Here is a 13,352-nt window from a genome sequence, read left to right as displayed (position 1 = left end):
ACCTGTGCTCAAAAGGGGGGAAAAAGGTTAAAAAAAAAATTGTTTTCTTTTTTCTTGACTCTTATTTAGTCATTATGACTGAACATAAACAAGACACTTGACATATTGAAGCTTTCTGACATTTTTAATAAGGACATTTTGGCCATTTGATTCACTGCATTCTGTTATGTACTTTTATTTGAAGAGGAAAAAAGTAAAACATGCATCCAAATCTCAAAACCTGTACTTTTTAATTCTAAGTGTTACTTCTGTTAAAGTAAGAAAATTATTTTTGTTATTGAAAACATACTTTCAAGAAAATGTTTATTTGAAATAGCATCATAATATTCTGTTGTCAGAGAGTGTTTTCAGCATTTAATATGCGTATTTCTTTTATGTATTTGATAAGTTTTTCATATGTGTTTGCTTTCTACATGTTTCTCTGTCAGGAGACTTTGCTGGAAAATGTTGTGTGTGTGTGTGTTTTGTTTCGTTTGCCAAAACTACTCTATACAGTTTTATTTAGCAGTCATATTGCCCATCTGTATTACTGAACACAAGCTTCTCTCTGTGCAGGTGAGCATGTGAACTCCAGACTTTCAATCTATCTTCCTTATCAAAAGAGAAAACTGCTAGCTATATTAAAATCTTAATTCCTAACTTCTGTTACTGGAGTAACAGTACTGTTTCTGAACACTGACTGGTGCTGAGTACAAGGCACTGCACCTTTCTCTAAAATCAGGCAAACCAGTTAGTGGAGAGCAGCTTATGCACTCTACTTTCACATTATTGTTTGCTGCCTAATAAACTCATCTTGCAGACAAAACCCAGATTTGTTGGTGACAGAATGACTTATTGTGTGAAAAAGTCATATATTACAATTCAGTGTTATGTTACTGTAGCAAGTGAAGTCTTTATTTGTTTTCAGTGGACTAATTGCTTGCATCAGCTTTTACTTCCCTGCCCTTTCTTTTTTGTTTAGAGAACTTTCATATCTCTATAATGATTTGGAAAAGGGTCAAAAGACAAGGTGTGCTGACAGCCTCCTAAAGGGGTGTATGTTGTTGCAGTTCATTGTCATGCTATAACGAGAACAGTGTACATTTCTTAGTGGTATCAGGGTGGCTGTTAATAGAAAATACTTCTTTGCAGTATGGACAGACTGCCCTGGACACACTTACAGAGTTCTGCTGGCACTGTCTTCTGCCACATGATACTTGTAGCTGTTTTCATCATGGTTGTAACATATATTGTAAAAATGAGGAAGTTCGCTTGTTCTTTTTATTATTTTTTTTTCTTTCTTGTGATATCTAAAAGACCATAGAAAGTGGGGACTCACTTTAAGAAGCCACTGTTCTCATTCAGGTCTTCAGCTACTAGTCATGTAAGCAGAATATGTGTAGTGGAAATGCCAAAACAAGGGTTCAGATGTGAAATCAATTAAAAGCCCAGGGACAACGCACACTTCCTACATTCTCACTGAGCACGAAACATCAGGAGCAAAACTCTGGCCTGCTGGAAGCTGCTGGAAAAACTCTTACTGACCTCAGAAGGGCCAGAATTTAGTTTTTGGGGACTGTCCACCCAATGTACAAACTTTATCCACTGAAAGCTCTGGTGGCTTTGCATCAGTGGGCTGGTTTTTGACTTGCTTTAGCAGAAGGCCTAGGCAACATTATCAAAAGTTTTCCTTCTGCAGATCATAAAGTACTTTCCAAAAAGACTAAGTATTATTTAAGCATAGGCCAGTTAAATGGTTGTTCCATGTTCACAAAGCAGGTAACTTGAAAGAACCAGAAAAAATGTCTTCCACTACAGTTATTCGAAGTGAAAAGCCAAACCAAACTAAACCAAATGAAAACAAACCAAAAACCCCACACCAAGAAAACCCAGCTTCCTTATTGAACTTGTATTTTGTTTCTTCTGAGTCATGCTATCAATTCTGATGTTTCGGGGTTGCCAAAGTTTCATCATTTTTAAGTACTTTTAAAAAATATGTTTTGGGAGAAAGCTGGAGAATGACATGAAGAGAAAAGAAGTATTAGTAAATTTGAAATGAAGGGCCTAAGTCAGCACTAGAATTCTTGATTGTAACATATCTGGCATGATTATAATTCTCTGGATATTGTTATCCAATTCACAAGGTACTTCTGACGGCAGAAAGGCTTGCTGCAGAAAAGATCAGTCACTGGTAAGCCCTATTCACATTCATCTTGTATACCCCTTGCCCTCCAAGACAGATTCATAAGTTGCCCGATGAAATGGACTCTTGTGCTTGCTGATGCAGACATGGTAGGAATCTGTCCCTGAAGTAATTTATGAAGAAGGTTTGCCCCTCTTTTCTTTAAGGATTAGCAAGGGAACAGGGGACGAACAGGGAGAGAGGAAAGGGAACAGTCTTCCCAGCCTCTTTGCTGTCATCAGCATGATTCTGTGTTTTCCTATATAAAAGAAACCTGTGTTTTCTTTTCTGTCTTTGCAGTTTCTAATTGACTGTACTTGTAATTTTTAATTGTTTGTACTGCCAAATTGGCTTGAGGAAGAAAGCCTGGGAGCCTAGATGTTCATGTAAATAGATATTTTGCCTTGTGTTTATAACAAATACAGGAGAAACTCCCCAGTAATAACACAAACATAACGTATATGACTCAAGGTTTTAGCAGGTTACACTCAAGTAACAGATGGTTTCTGAAAGGACTTTTTTCTCTTTTTCTGTATTGTATTCTGCTTTGTGTTGCCTTTTATTCTTTAACTCACAAGAGCTCAGGCATTTTTAGCTGGTCAAAACCTTCTGATTTGTGTTTTAAATCATAATCTCTCTTCTTCAGGTTTTTTTTTGTTTTGTCGGTTTGGGGTTTGGTTTTTTTCCAGCCAGTTCCTAATTTATTTACAGGCTGTTTTCAGGTGATCGGTTCACTGCTCTCAGCATCTGTTCTCTGAGTGGCATGGTGTGGGTGCAAGTCAGGATCAGACACTTGTACCTTTTGCTGTAAACTTAACGTTCAAATTTAGTCTCTTCTGTTCTAGGAAGTATCAGACACCTTTTTGTTTTGTTTAAAACTAAGAATTAGAATATGGAGACTGATAATGTTGGAAGTTCCAGTTTTCATTTTTAGAATCTGTCTGGGGAAAAAAATGTTAGGAGAAAGCTTAACAGTGTTGCTTCTGATTTAGTATCACTGCTGTTCCTGGCACTGAAGTGGTGATGGAGGAAGGTACGTGACCCAGTGCTTCTGCAGTTTAAGGATCCAGTTTTAGGGTTTGGCTTAAGCATTATACTGAGAGAATATATGTCTGGGGGCTTTGTGCCCTTGCAGAGTGAAGAAAGGCCTGGGACTTGTGCAGGAAGTGGATGGAGTGCTGACCAGCCACTCTTTCAGTGAGATTTAAAAAGCACTGTTACTTTTCTCCCAGTCTCAGGTAAAACCGCTGAGGGGAGTACAAGATTTTTTCCTGCATTCCACAGAACCTTGGGCAAGGTGAAGCCATGTCTCTCAGTCCTGCAAAAATCTGCTTTTTTTCATGCTTGTGCCCTCTGAAGCACTGTGGCCTGCATTATTTACTGGGCCAGCTGGAGGGAGAAGGAAACAACTGGTGCCAGAGCAGAGAGGGAGTGTTTTTACCTGGCTTTCCATTAGACCATGATAAGCATCAGACTCTGGCACTGAAACATGAGCCCATGGCAGAGCAGAGTAAAGGCTTTCAGCAGCTATCATAAATCCATGGAGGTCTTGGGAAGTTCCATGTGTTAAACTAGATGTTTACTTGTCTGCACCAATGGTAATCCTCCTCCTTCCTCACCACCAATCAGTCCCTCACAGTAGAGGATGTGTTCATCCCTTCTTAACAGATTGATACTTCCATCAAACATTTGACTAACGTTTCCTCACCCACCCTCATACTCCTTGCTGCCCTTTTCACAGCCTCACTGGTTTTGTGATACTTGGTCATTCCTGTTGCATGATCTCAGAAAGAGCTATGCACCCTAGATAATCTAGTTGTTGTATCTAATAACTTCAGAGAAACTTACTGAGGCTGCTAGTGCTTCAGAATCATAGAATCATAGAATGCTTTGGGTTGGAAGGCATCTGAAAGATCATGTAGTTCCAACCCCCCTGCCACGGGCAGGGACACTTTCCACTAGACCAGGTTGCTCAAAGCCCCATCCAACCTGGCACTGAACACTTGCAGGGATCAGGCATCCACAGCTTCTCTGGGCAGCCTGTTCCAGTGTCTCACCACCCTCACAGTAAAGAATTTCTTCCTTATATCTAATGTAAATCTACCCTTGTTCAGTTTATTACCCCATGCCCTTTCACTACATACCCTGGTGAAAAGTCTCTCTCCAGCTTTCTCATAGCCCCCCTTTAGGTACTGGAAGGCCGCTATAAGGTCTCCCTGGAGCCTTCTCCTCTCCAGGCTGAACAACCCAAACTCTCTCAGCCTGTCTTCCCAGGAGAGGTGCTCCAGCCCTCTGATCTTCTTTGTGCCCCTCCTCTGGACTTACTCAAACAGGTCCACATGCTACTTATGCTGGGGGGTCCAGACTTAAACGCAGCACTCCAGGTGGGGTCTGATAAGAACAGAGTAGAGGGGGAGAATCACCTCCCTTGACCTGCTGGTCATGCTTCTTTTGATGCAGCCTAGCACACAGCTGGCTTTCTGAGCTGCAAACACACATTATCAAGCGATGTTGAGCTTTTCGTCCACCAGCATCCCTAAGTTCTTCCCCCCAGGGCTGCTCTCAATCCTTTCTCCACCCAGCCTGTATTTGTGGGATTGCTGCAACCTATATGCAGGACCTTGCATTTGTCATTGCTGAACTTCATGAGGTTCACACAGGCCCACCTCTCAAGCCTGTCAGGGTCCATCTGGATGCCTTTCCTCCAGTGTGTTGACCGCACCACCCAGCTTGGTGTCATTGCAAACCAGCTGAGGGTGCACTCAATCCCACTGTCCACATAGCTGACAAAGGTGTTAAACAGGGCTGGTCCCAATACTGACCCCTGAGGAATGCCACTCATCACTAGCCTCCACTTGAACATCAAGCCATTAACCACAACTTTTTGAATGCAATCATCCAGCTAATTCCGCCGAGTGGTCCATCCATCAAGTCCATGTCTCTCCAGTTTAGAGACAAGGATGTAATGTAGAACAAGTATCAAGTGCTTTGTGAAAATCCAGGTAGATGACCTAGACTTCTTCAAAGAATCTAAATGTGGTAGTGGTATGAAAGAATCAAAGGCACTAACTAACCTTGCAGACCTGGGCAGTTACCCTACAAAAAAAGCAGACAAAGAGAAACTACCATAAGGAGGCCAAATGGGTATTGGAAAACAATATTTTACATATGAACAACCTTCAAACTGATGTCTTGCTGTTTAGACTCTTATTGCTTATTTTCTGATAACAACCTAGGTGAATCATCCTGTAGTTCTATTTCCTATGATGCAGTTTTCAGTATAAATGAAGCAAAAATAAAATAAGAGTTAAAAATAAAGTTGTATTTTTTCCTTCAGGATTCTTCCCTAAACAAAAATTTATCAATTATTTAATTGCTACTGTGGCATGAAGATAAAGGGAAAAAGAAACACAGGTCTGTAATTATTGTTCAATTATGTAATAGGTTATTTTGGTTTTCTTTCTTCTTCAAAATAATTTTAGCGGCATGTAGCAATTCATGTTAGCTAGACAGGTGATGGTGTGATTTCACAGCATATCACAGAACCTTGTCCCACTGAGTGCCCCAAATGGAAGGGACAAAGCGAGAAGCATAAAACTGATCCCATTCATTGTGTGGAAGGTTCTGGTTTGGAATTCAGGTATTTTGAAAGTGAAAAAGAAAATCTCCAAAGAGTTTGTAGTTTAGTGAGTAAAGTACTGGACACGAGCCAAACCAAACTTTAATAAGTATGGTGGTCTCAGCTGCGTTCCTAGCAAACTCTAGCCTGCACTGCAAATTCATCATGAACAATTATATGTAATTTGGTACAATTGCCACCTCCTGCTTGTAGGCCTTTTATACTGAGCTACAGAAGAGACTGAATTACTTCCCATACCTAATGGGAGCATTACTCCTTGCTCAAGGGCATATCATGAATACAGGCACTGCTGTCAGATCCTCACTGAGCAAAAACCAACCCTCATGCTGGACCATGAGCACAGGTCTGTGCTGACATTCAAGATCAGAGTAGGTTACTCACAACAGGCAAATTTTCTTGGCTTTGATGGCTGACTGTAACGCCCAGATGTAGTCCTAAGAGCTTATGTCTGAGATGTATGCATATATGCACGTTGTCCTTCAAATATTTGACATTTCTAGATTGGAGTTTTCAAAGTAGTAATGAGCAATTAGATGTCTAAATGTCAATGAAAATCCATTGGGCTCTTAGCCTTGATGTTTAAAACTACCCATGTAGCAGCCACAATAAAGTGAGCTTAAAGCAGGCATGTGTTGTCATTCCCTGGGAAGACCAGGGTGCAGGGAACTTTAAGGCTTTGGAAAGATATAATTCTTTCGTCAATATAAATGTGACATTATATCAGGAATCTGAGTATACTCAGCTGAAACAGAATTTGAACTTCACTAATTTGAACATTTAAGTGATTTTATGAATAGAAGCTGTCTTGTGAAGTCTGTCCTCTGAGGGACTTTAATGATATATAAATGTAATAAGCTTTAAGAGATAAGACTAAGTTCCTGAGTGAAATATATCCACTGAATTTCAAATAATTTTAGAGATGATAAGGTCACAAATCTGAGGCTTATGTATAGCCTAGTTCTTGGTAAGCAATTTTCTATGCCCTTTTAGCTGGATTGCTATTCCATGCAGATTCATTGCATTTTGTTCAGTCTTTACGTTGTTGTTCCCTGAAATCCAGGGTACTCTTCTCTGATTACCTGCAGAGCTGCAGGTAGCAGCATGCTTGGAAAATAATAGCTTATTTGCACATTTACAGTTATGCCCACAAAGAGAGAGGATGGTAAACTTGCAATCAGACCTTCAAGCTACTGTATGTTTCAGGAGGTACCAGCCTAATGTAGATATGCAAAACATAAATATAAATATTGACAAGATCCTTTTTAGGATTTATGATACATATACATATGAGAAAAATATGTTTAAACATAGTATTAACCATGAGTGCATTTATTAACTTATAAAAGCACTAAAAACTTCTGCATACTTTTGGAGCCAGTCTGCCTCATTCTGCCTGTTTCTACTTTGTTTTTTATTGCAACACTTCTAAGGATGGGAAAGATTTGTACTGAAAAAGATAAAAAGCATCTTTAAGGTGCTGACCATGCTGTCAGCTCAAACATGCTATAGCATCCTGACTGACAAAATGTTTCTGCAGGTTCTTCATGGTATCTTTCTCTGCACCAATAAAAAATGTCTTCATGTCATGAAACAACAGGCCAGATCACCGTACTAGGATTTCCTTTGTATCCTACCTCTCTTTCCTGCAGCTTTAAGTTATTGGCTCCTCTCTGTTACTTAAAAAAATGTGTATTGTTGTAGTGCCTGAGATGTGGTCATCAAAAGAACTAGGAATTCCTGTGTCACAAAACATTAAGATGTCTCAGAAGTTTATGTTTTTCTGTCCCTGAATAGGCTTTTTGATTTTGCATGCTTGTGTCATTTCTTTGTTTTCATTCTATGTGATATCTCACATGACCCGTACTTGTCTACCTTCTGTGAATGCAGTCCAGTGCATTCTTCTCTGCTCAATGTGTTAGGTCTGTGTAGTATTTAGAAAATATTTAGAAAGCTATGCCCAACAGGATTAGGAGGTCTGAAAGTAGATAAATATAAGAGCATCAGAAACACATGATGACAAATCACAGAGGAATAACAAGACTTCTATAATGAGACCAAAGAAATTTGAACTGTTTAATGCTGTAGTACAAAAATTACAGAGGAAGTAGAAAAAGGCTATAAAGTGGCTGCCATAAAAATATGCTGAAGAAAGTAGATTGGGTTAATTTACTATTTCTTATTAGGCTTTCAAATAAAATTCTATCAGTTGTTGAATGTGATTCAAGGCTCTAATAAATCCTTCTTTTCTATAGTGTGTAATTAATAACAGGAGTATGCTGTGATAAAGCATAAATATAAATAGACACTGTCAGAAAGCAGCGAGCAGTGCTGCCATGAGGGAGTCTGAGCTGGGAGCTGATGGTGACTGCAGAACAGGCCATGCTTACACTGACAGGCACAGTCCTGCAGAATCTGACCACAATGGGCAGCTGGTGCTGATGACAAGGTTTATCAACATCCCAGGCATGGCAAGGGAATGAACGGCCAGAGTACAACCAGAGGCTCCTAGACATAACACAGCTCAGGCCTTAAACAGCAGCTTTGATGTTGCTATACTGCTAAGTTCAGCTCAAGTGGGAGATCTTGTGGTAGCTTGTGATAAGCTTATAAGTGTCAGTAAATGAGGGATTTATCATGTGAATATTTCTGAGTCCTGTAAAGATGTGTGTAGCACACCTGTGCAGCAGCCACTTCTGCATTGCCATTTTGTAGTTCAAGAAACACAAGCAAACTCATTTAATTGCCCCACTCAAGCTGCCTAAAGCTTGTTGTCACGTCAGCTGTAAAAGTTGAGCCACCATAAGAACCCGTTCAGAGGGAATTTGGGAAAATAATTGTTGGAACAGGATAGTCCGCAGCATGCTGATCTAGGAGAATACATGCTGCAGAAGCTCCAGGCATCAAGCCAACAAAAAGCAAGAGGCATCGTGCACCAGCTTATGGCACAACAAGATCATATTAACAATGTGAGTTTACCTCAACTATAGCCAGAAGAATCAATGGAATCTGTGGCAGAAGGGAGAAGGGGTCCGGTAGGTAAGGTTCTGGTCTTCTACCACTCCAAAATTGTTACTGGGCGTTGAGAATCATTAGGTCAGTGCAAGGGTTTGGCAGCATGCTGCTTCTGCCAGCTCCATTGCCTCCAATGGCTCCAATGAGGCATTGACACCGCTTTCCCGTGTCTGACTGATGTCTGGACATCCTTAATGTTAATTTGCCATTGTCATTACAAATAAAAAATTTCCAGTAGGAGGAGAAGTGTATTCCAACAGTGAATCTGACCAATTATGTGCAGTAAAAGCCAGTAACTGCAGACTAAATATGCCTCTACCATGTTTCTACTCTGAGCCAAACCTGGACATTTAAGCCAGAGCTATTTGGCAACACTGAGCATAAGAGAGAGGCAAAGTAAGCCCCTGTCATTTGATTTTGTGTAACTAATACTGAAGATCAAGGCAAAAAATCATGTCTTATTTTGTGGGTACTGTCTGAGTTTTATTTTAAATCACAGTGGTAATTATTTAATAAAAGATAGTGAAGTTAGGCAGAAAGCTGAACAATGTACATTGAGTATTCTATCAGGCAAATGCTTTAGATCTGCCTGTTCAATCACTTCAGAGCCTTCTTTTACTGTGAGGGTTTGATATTCTTTATTATATTTAGAGGATGTGCTTGTAATTCTAAACAATTGAACTCCATTAAAGATGTACTGCCTGTTAGATCATACCCTTTAATGAAGGAAATAACATGATGTTGTAAAAGCCAAGTTTAGCCTTGCCCCGCAGGTCTGTCTGACAAGGCTTCTGGTAAAATCTCTGTGGGATGTGGTCTGCTTTAAGATGAAGTGTCTATTTTTAAATGCAGGAAAAGCATTAAAAGGTAGATGAGAATTGACAGGCTATGCATGAGCAGGAAATCTGAGCTGTCATAAAAAACAAAACAAAACCAAAAAAAAAAACCCAACAAACTTTCATCAGCTCAAGAGGTTTGAAAAGATAGATTAAATTTACCAAATCATCTTTTACTTTGGGTTTGTTAAAGACAAGGAGTTTGAATAACCATGGAGTAACAGAAAGTTGTGCAATGTTCATCAAGAAGAATGTGAGCCAACGTTGTGAGCAGTTTGCTGCTTGTTGTTCCATTGGCTGAGCTATAATGACAGAGTTTGGCCAACTGTCCTCTTTTTGGGGTACAGCACAACACATCAGCATCCTATTAAAATAAATTCCATTTTCAGATTTGTTTTTCTTGGTTTTCTTTTCTTCTCCTATTTTTGAATGTGCAGTTACTATTATGCCATGCATAACTTCTCTGTTCAGTTTTGCCTTCTACTGAAGTAACAAGGCAAGACTCTCAAAATCCTTGACCAGGTTCCCATGCCCAATCAGACTTTTAAAATAATGAGACAGATCCTTAGCTTGTGTTTTATTTTTGACTTTGACATTTACATTGTATTTATCTTCATAGCTCAGGCTTATAGCACTGGATAACTAAGAAAGTAAGGGAATTTGCAAGATCTGGTGTTGAAGTACTACAGCCACTGTCAGCTCCACCACACAATTTTGGTATCAGTTATTTGTGCAGCGCCTAGCATTTGAGCTGGTGCCCTTTCGTGGGAGGGGAAAGTTTCTCCTGGACTGCTGAAACATGGAACTCATGACCCAGTATCAGGGAAGGGAAGGATTAATTTAATGATTTTATGCCTCTGAATCTGGATCATGTGTGGAGTGATGAAACTGTCAGCTGTGCATGTCCTGCAGTCTCTCTCCCAGGATGTTCTCCAACTACTGAGGCACACCCCTTCTGTCAAAGTTAATGAAAAACTTTTAGGCGATTCCTGATGTTTAAAGAGGGAGTTAATTTTCCTGGCCAAACCCAGAGCTTTTAAATGCCCTTCATCTGGCTTTATCCTATATGAAACATGGTAAAAAGGGAGACAATGTAATAAGTGCACATAATATACTATGTTGAAAAACTGTATTGTAATCAGCATGCTGAACTTCTTTGGGTTTCGCATCTAGTATTCTGTGCTGTCTTCTGTAATACCACTGGCCCTTTGCTTCTTGCACATCTCGTGGACCTGCAGTTTGGTATTACTTTGCCATCTCATCTCATACTTCCATGGTATATCCAGCACAGTAAAAAATTCAGGGTTTCTGCTTTAGTGTGTTATTTGTATACTAAGAGCAGCAATTCTTTTTTTTCTTCAGACAGATTTTGATTTGACTGACACAGTTGGCTCTTACCTTAATAAAAACATATTAATGTATAAAAATAAGCTTCTTGTTTATGTAGTATGGTTTGTTGTTAAGTGTATTTTAGGAGTTTTCATTTTGGAGGTGAGTTGTGTTCCTTTGATCTGTGAGCAGGCCCAACCTGAGCCATGATGTTTTCCCAATTGCTTTGAAACTGATGAAGCATGTTTTAGGGATGAAGAAAACAATCTTCCAGTACCTTATTTTCTTCCCTTTAATTTTTTGAGCTAGAGTTAATCTTGGCTCCAGAATTTAAATGAAATATTTGTAGATGTTCCTTTATAAAGCAGGAGCAGCTTTGGTCCAAAGACACATCAATTTCGAAGTGAACAGAGAAAAATTGCAGATCAAGTAAGGCCAAGGAGAGGATCAAAAGACTGAGTTTAATTGCACTTCTGTGTGTACTCTCTTCTTGAAAGCAGATTGAATTCATTCTGACTACTGTAATTTGCTTCATTATTTATCGTTATTCCCAATGATCAACTAACATTATTCACAAATGATAAAATCATAACGAAACAGAAAACCAGTAAATTTATTCACTATACATGAGATCAGAAGCAATAAAATACTCTTCAAAAGCTTACACCTTTCCCATTCCACAGTTAGCCCAAGGAATGCCTGATTTGGTACAACTCTGTGGTCAAATTTGATGTACTGGAGTTCAAAACAGCTTTTGGCTGTCTTTTACCCCATTAGCACTGGAGATTTTCCCTTCACTTCCCCATGTTTTGGCCAGCAGGGGGAAAAATACCCGTCTTGGTATATGTCAATCCCTAAATCCAGTTACGTGTTCTGTGCAGTGAGCATTGCAAAGTGTAGGCAGTCAAGTGGATGTGTTGCAGGACAAGAGTGAAAAGAGATTGCCTGATGCAAGGACAAGGGTTTCTCCAGGAGAATGTCATACTGTCGGTCCCTTTTCTCTCTTTTGAAAGGTGCCATGATATGAGCATGAAAAGGCTGTGGGCTGTCAGGGATGACTTTATCACATGTGGCAATATCAGAGAATTTAACTTTTAAGTAAACATAATGAAGTACTAGAAAAAATATCCTGAAAGTTACATGATAATAATCTGCTCTGCTAGTTAAAGAATGTTTTCTGTGTGGATGCAAACTACATTGCTGTGGATCTGGATAACTAAAATATGGCTGTTTCTGTCCAGAGAAAGATGATCACATGCTGTTGCTGTAAAATATTGATGGATTTTCTTCAGTGGCTGATAATCTATCTAGTTTGAAATCTTTTCACAAATAGTAGTTGCAGGAAAACCCTGTAGGAATATCACATTTTGCAGATTTCCTCACATACTGCAATCTCATCAACCTAGGCTTCAGTCATGTTGCTGTCATTTATGTCCCTATATTGTCCTGTCTAATATTGTCCAGTCTTTGGACTGAGCAAGTCTCTGATATGAAGTGATGATAGGAAAACCCAGAGCAAACAAAATACAGCAGTTTTCCAGGACTGCTTGTTGGCTCTTTGCACAAAAAAAAAGTCATGATCACATATCTCCTAGCACGTGAAGCTACAATATGTGTGACATCTACCAAAACTCTAATTGGTATTAGACCCCTTCACTGAGTCCTCTCGTTCCCAACAGGTAACTTAGCTTGTCTTCAACTCATCATAATAACTTGATTTTTTAACATGGCATATATCAACTGGAAACAGTTCAGGTATAATGGCCTATCATTCTCTAACTGTCTTAAACTTTCAAAACAGATTATTTATTTGCCTGGTTCACAGCCCATGGAAAAATTTGCTAATGTTTGCTACTTAGGAATGTTAGACCAGGCACTATCTTCCTTCTTGCTTCATCTGTTATGAGTTATGCGGATACTTCCTACTATTTTAATAGTTTCTGGTTTGCACAGTATGTCCACTATGGATGGACAAATCTAGGAAAAGGTGAGTTGGTGCTACTCAAAATTTTTCCTTTTTGTGTTGCATCATTTTGGTACATGGTGAATTCAGCTTTTTCTGCTGAATGCTTATTTATGCTCTGAGATAGCTGACTCTGTGGCTGAAACACAGCTTGTTAACAAAGTCAGGCCAGATTGGATGCGTAGCTGAGCATGTTGTAATTTTCAGAAATTCATGTCTATTGTGATGAACCATGATTTTTATTTTTAATACTACTAAAGCTGAGGAAGTAGGATTGGGTAGTTTTGTTTAAAAAATTCTAAAATGATGGAAAAATCCACAATCTGGAAGGTTTTGGTTTTATTTTGTTTGGGTGGGATTTTTAATGATAACACTGCCATCATTCTGTACTCAGTTAGTTTCATTTTTCAA

The sequence above is a fragment of the Falco peregrinus genome, chromosome Z (genome assembly GCF_023634155.1).
Source record: "Falco peregrinus isolate bFalPer1 chromosome Z, bFalPer1.pri, whole genome shotgun sequence".
In the NCBI taxonomy this organism is placed as follows: Eukaryota; Metazoa; Chordata; class Aves; order Falconiformes; family Falconidae; genus Falco; species Falco peregrinus.
Note: the sequence above shows the minus strand (reverse complement) of the source record.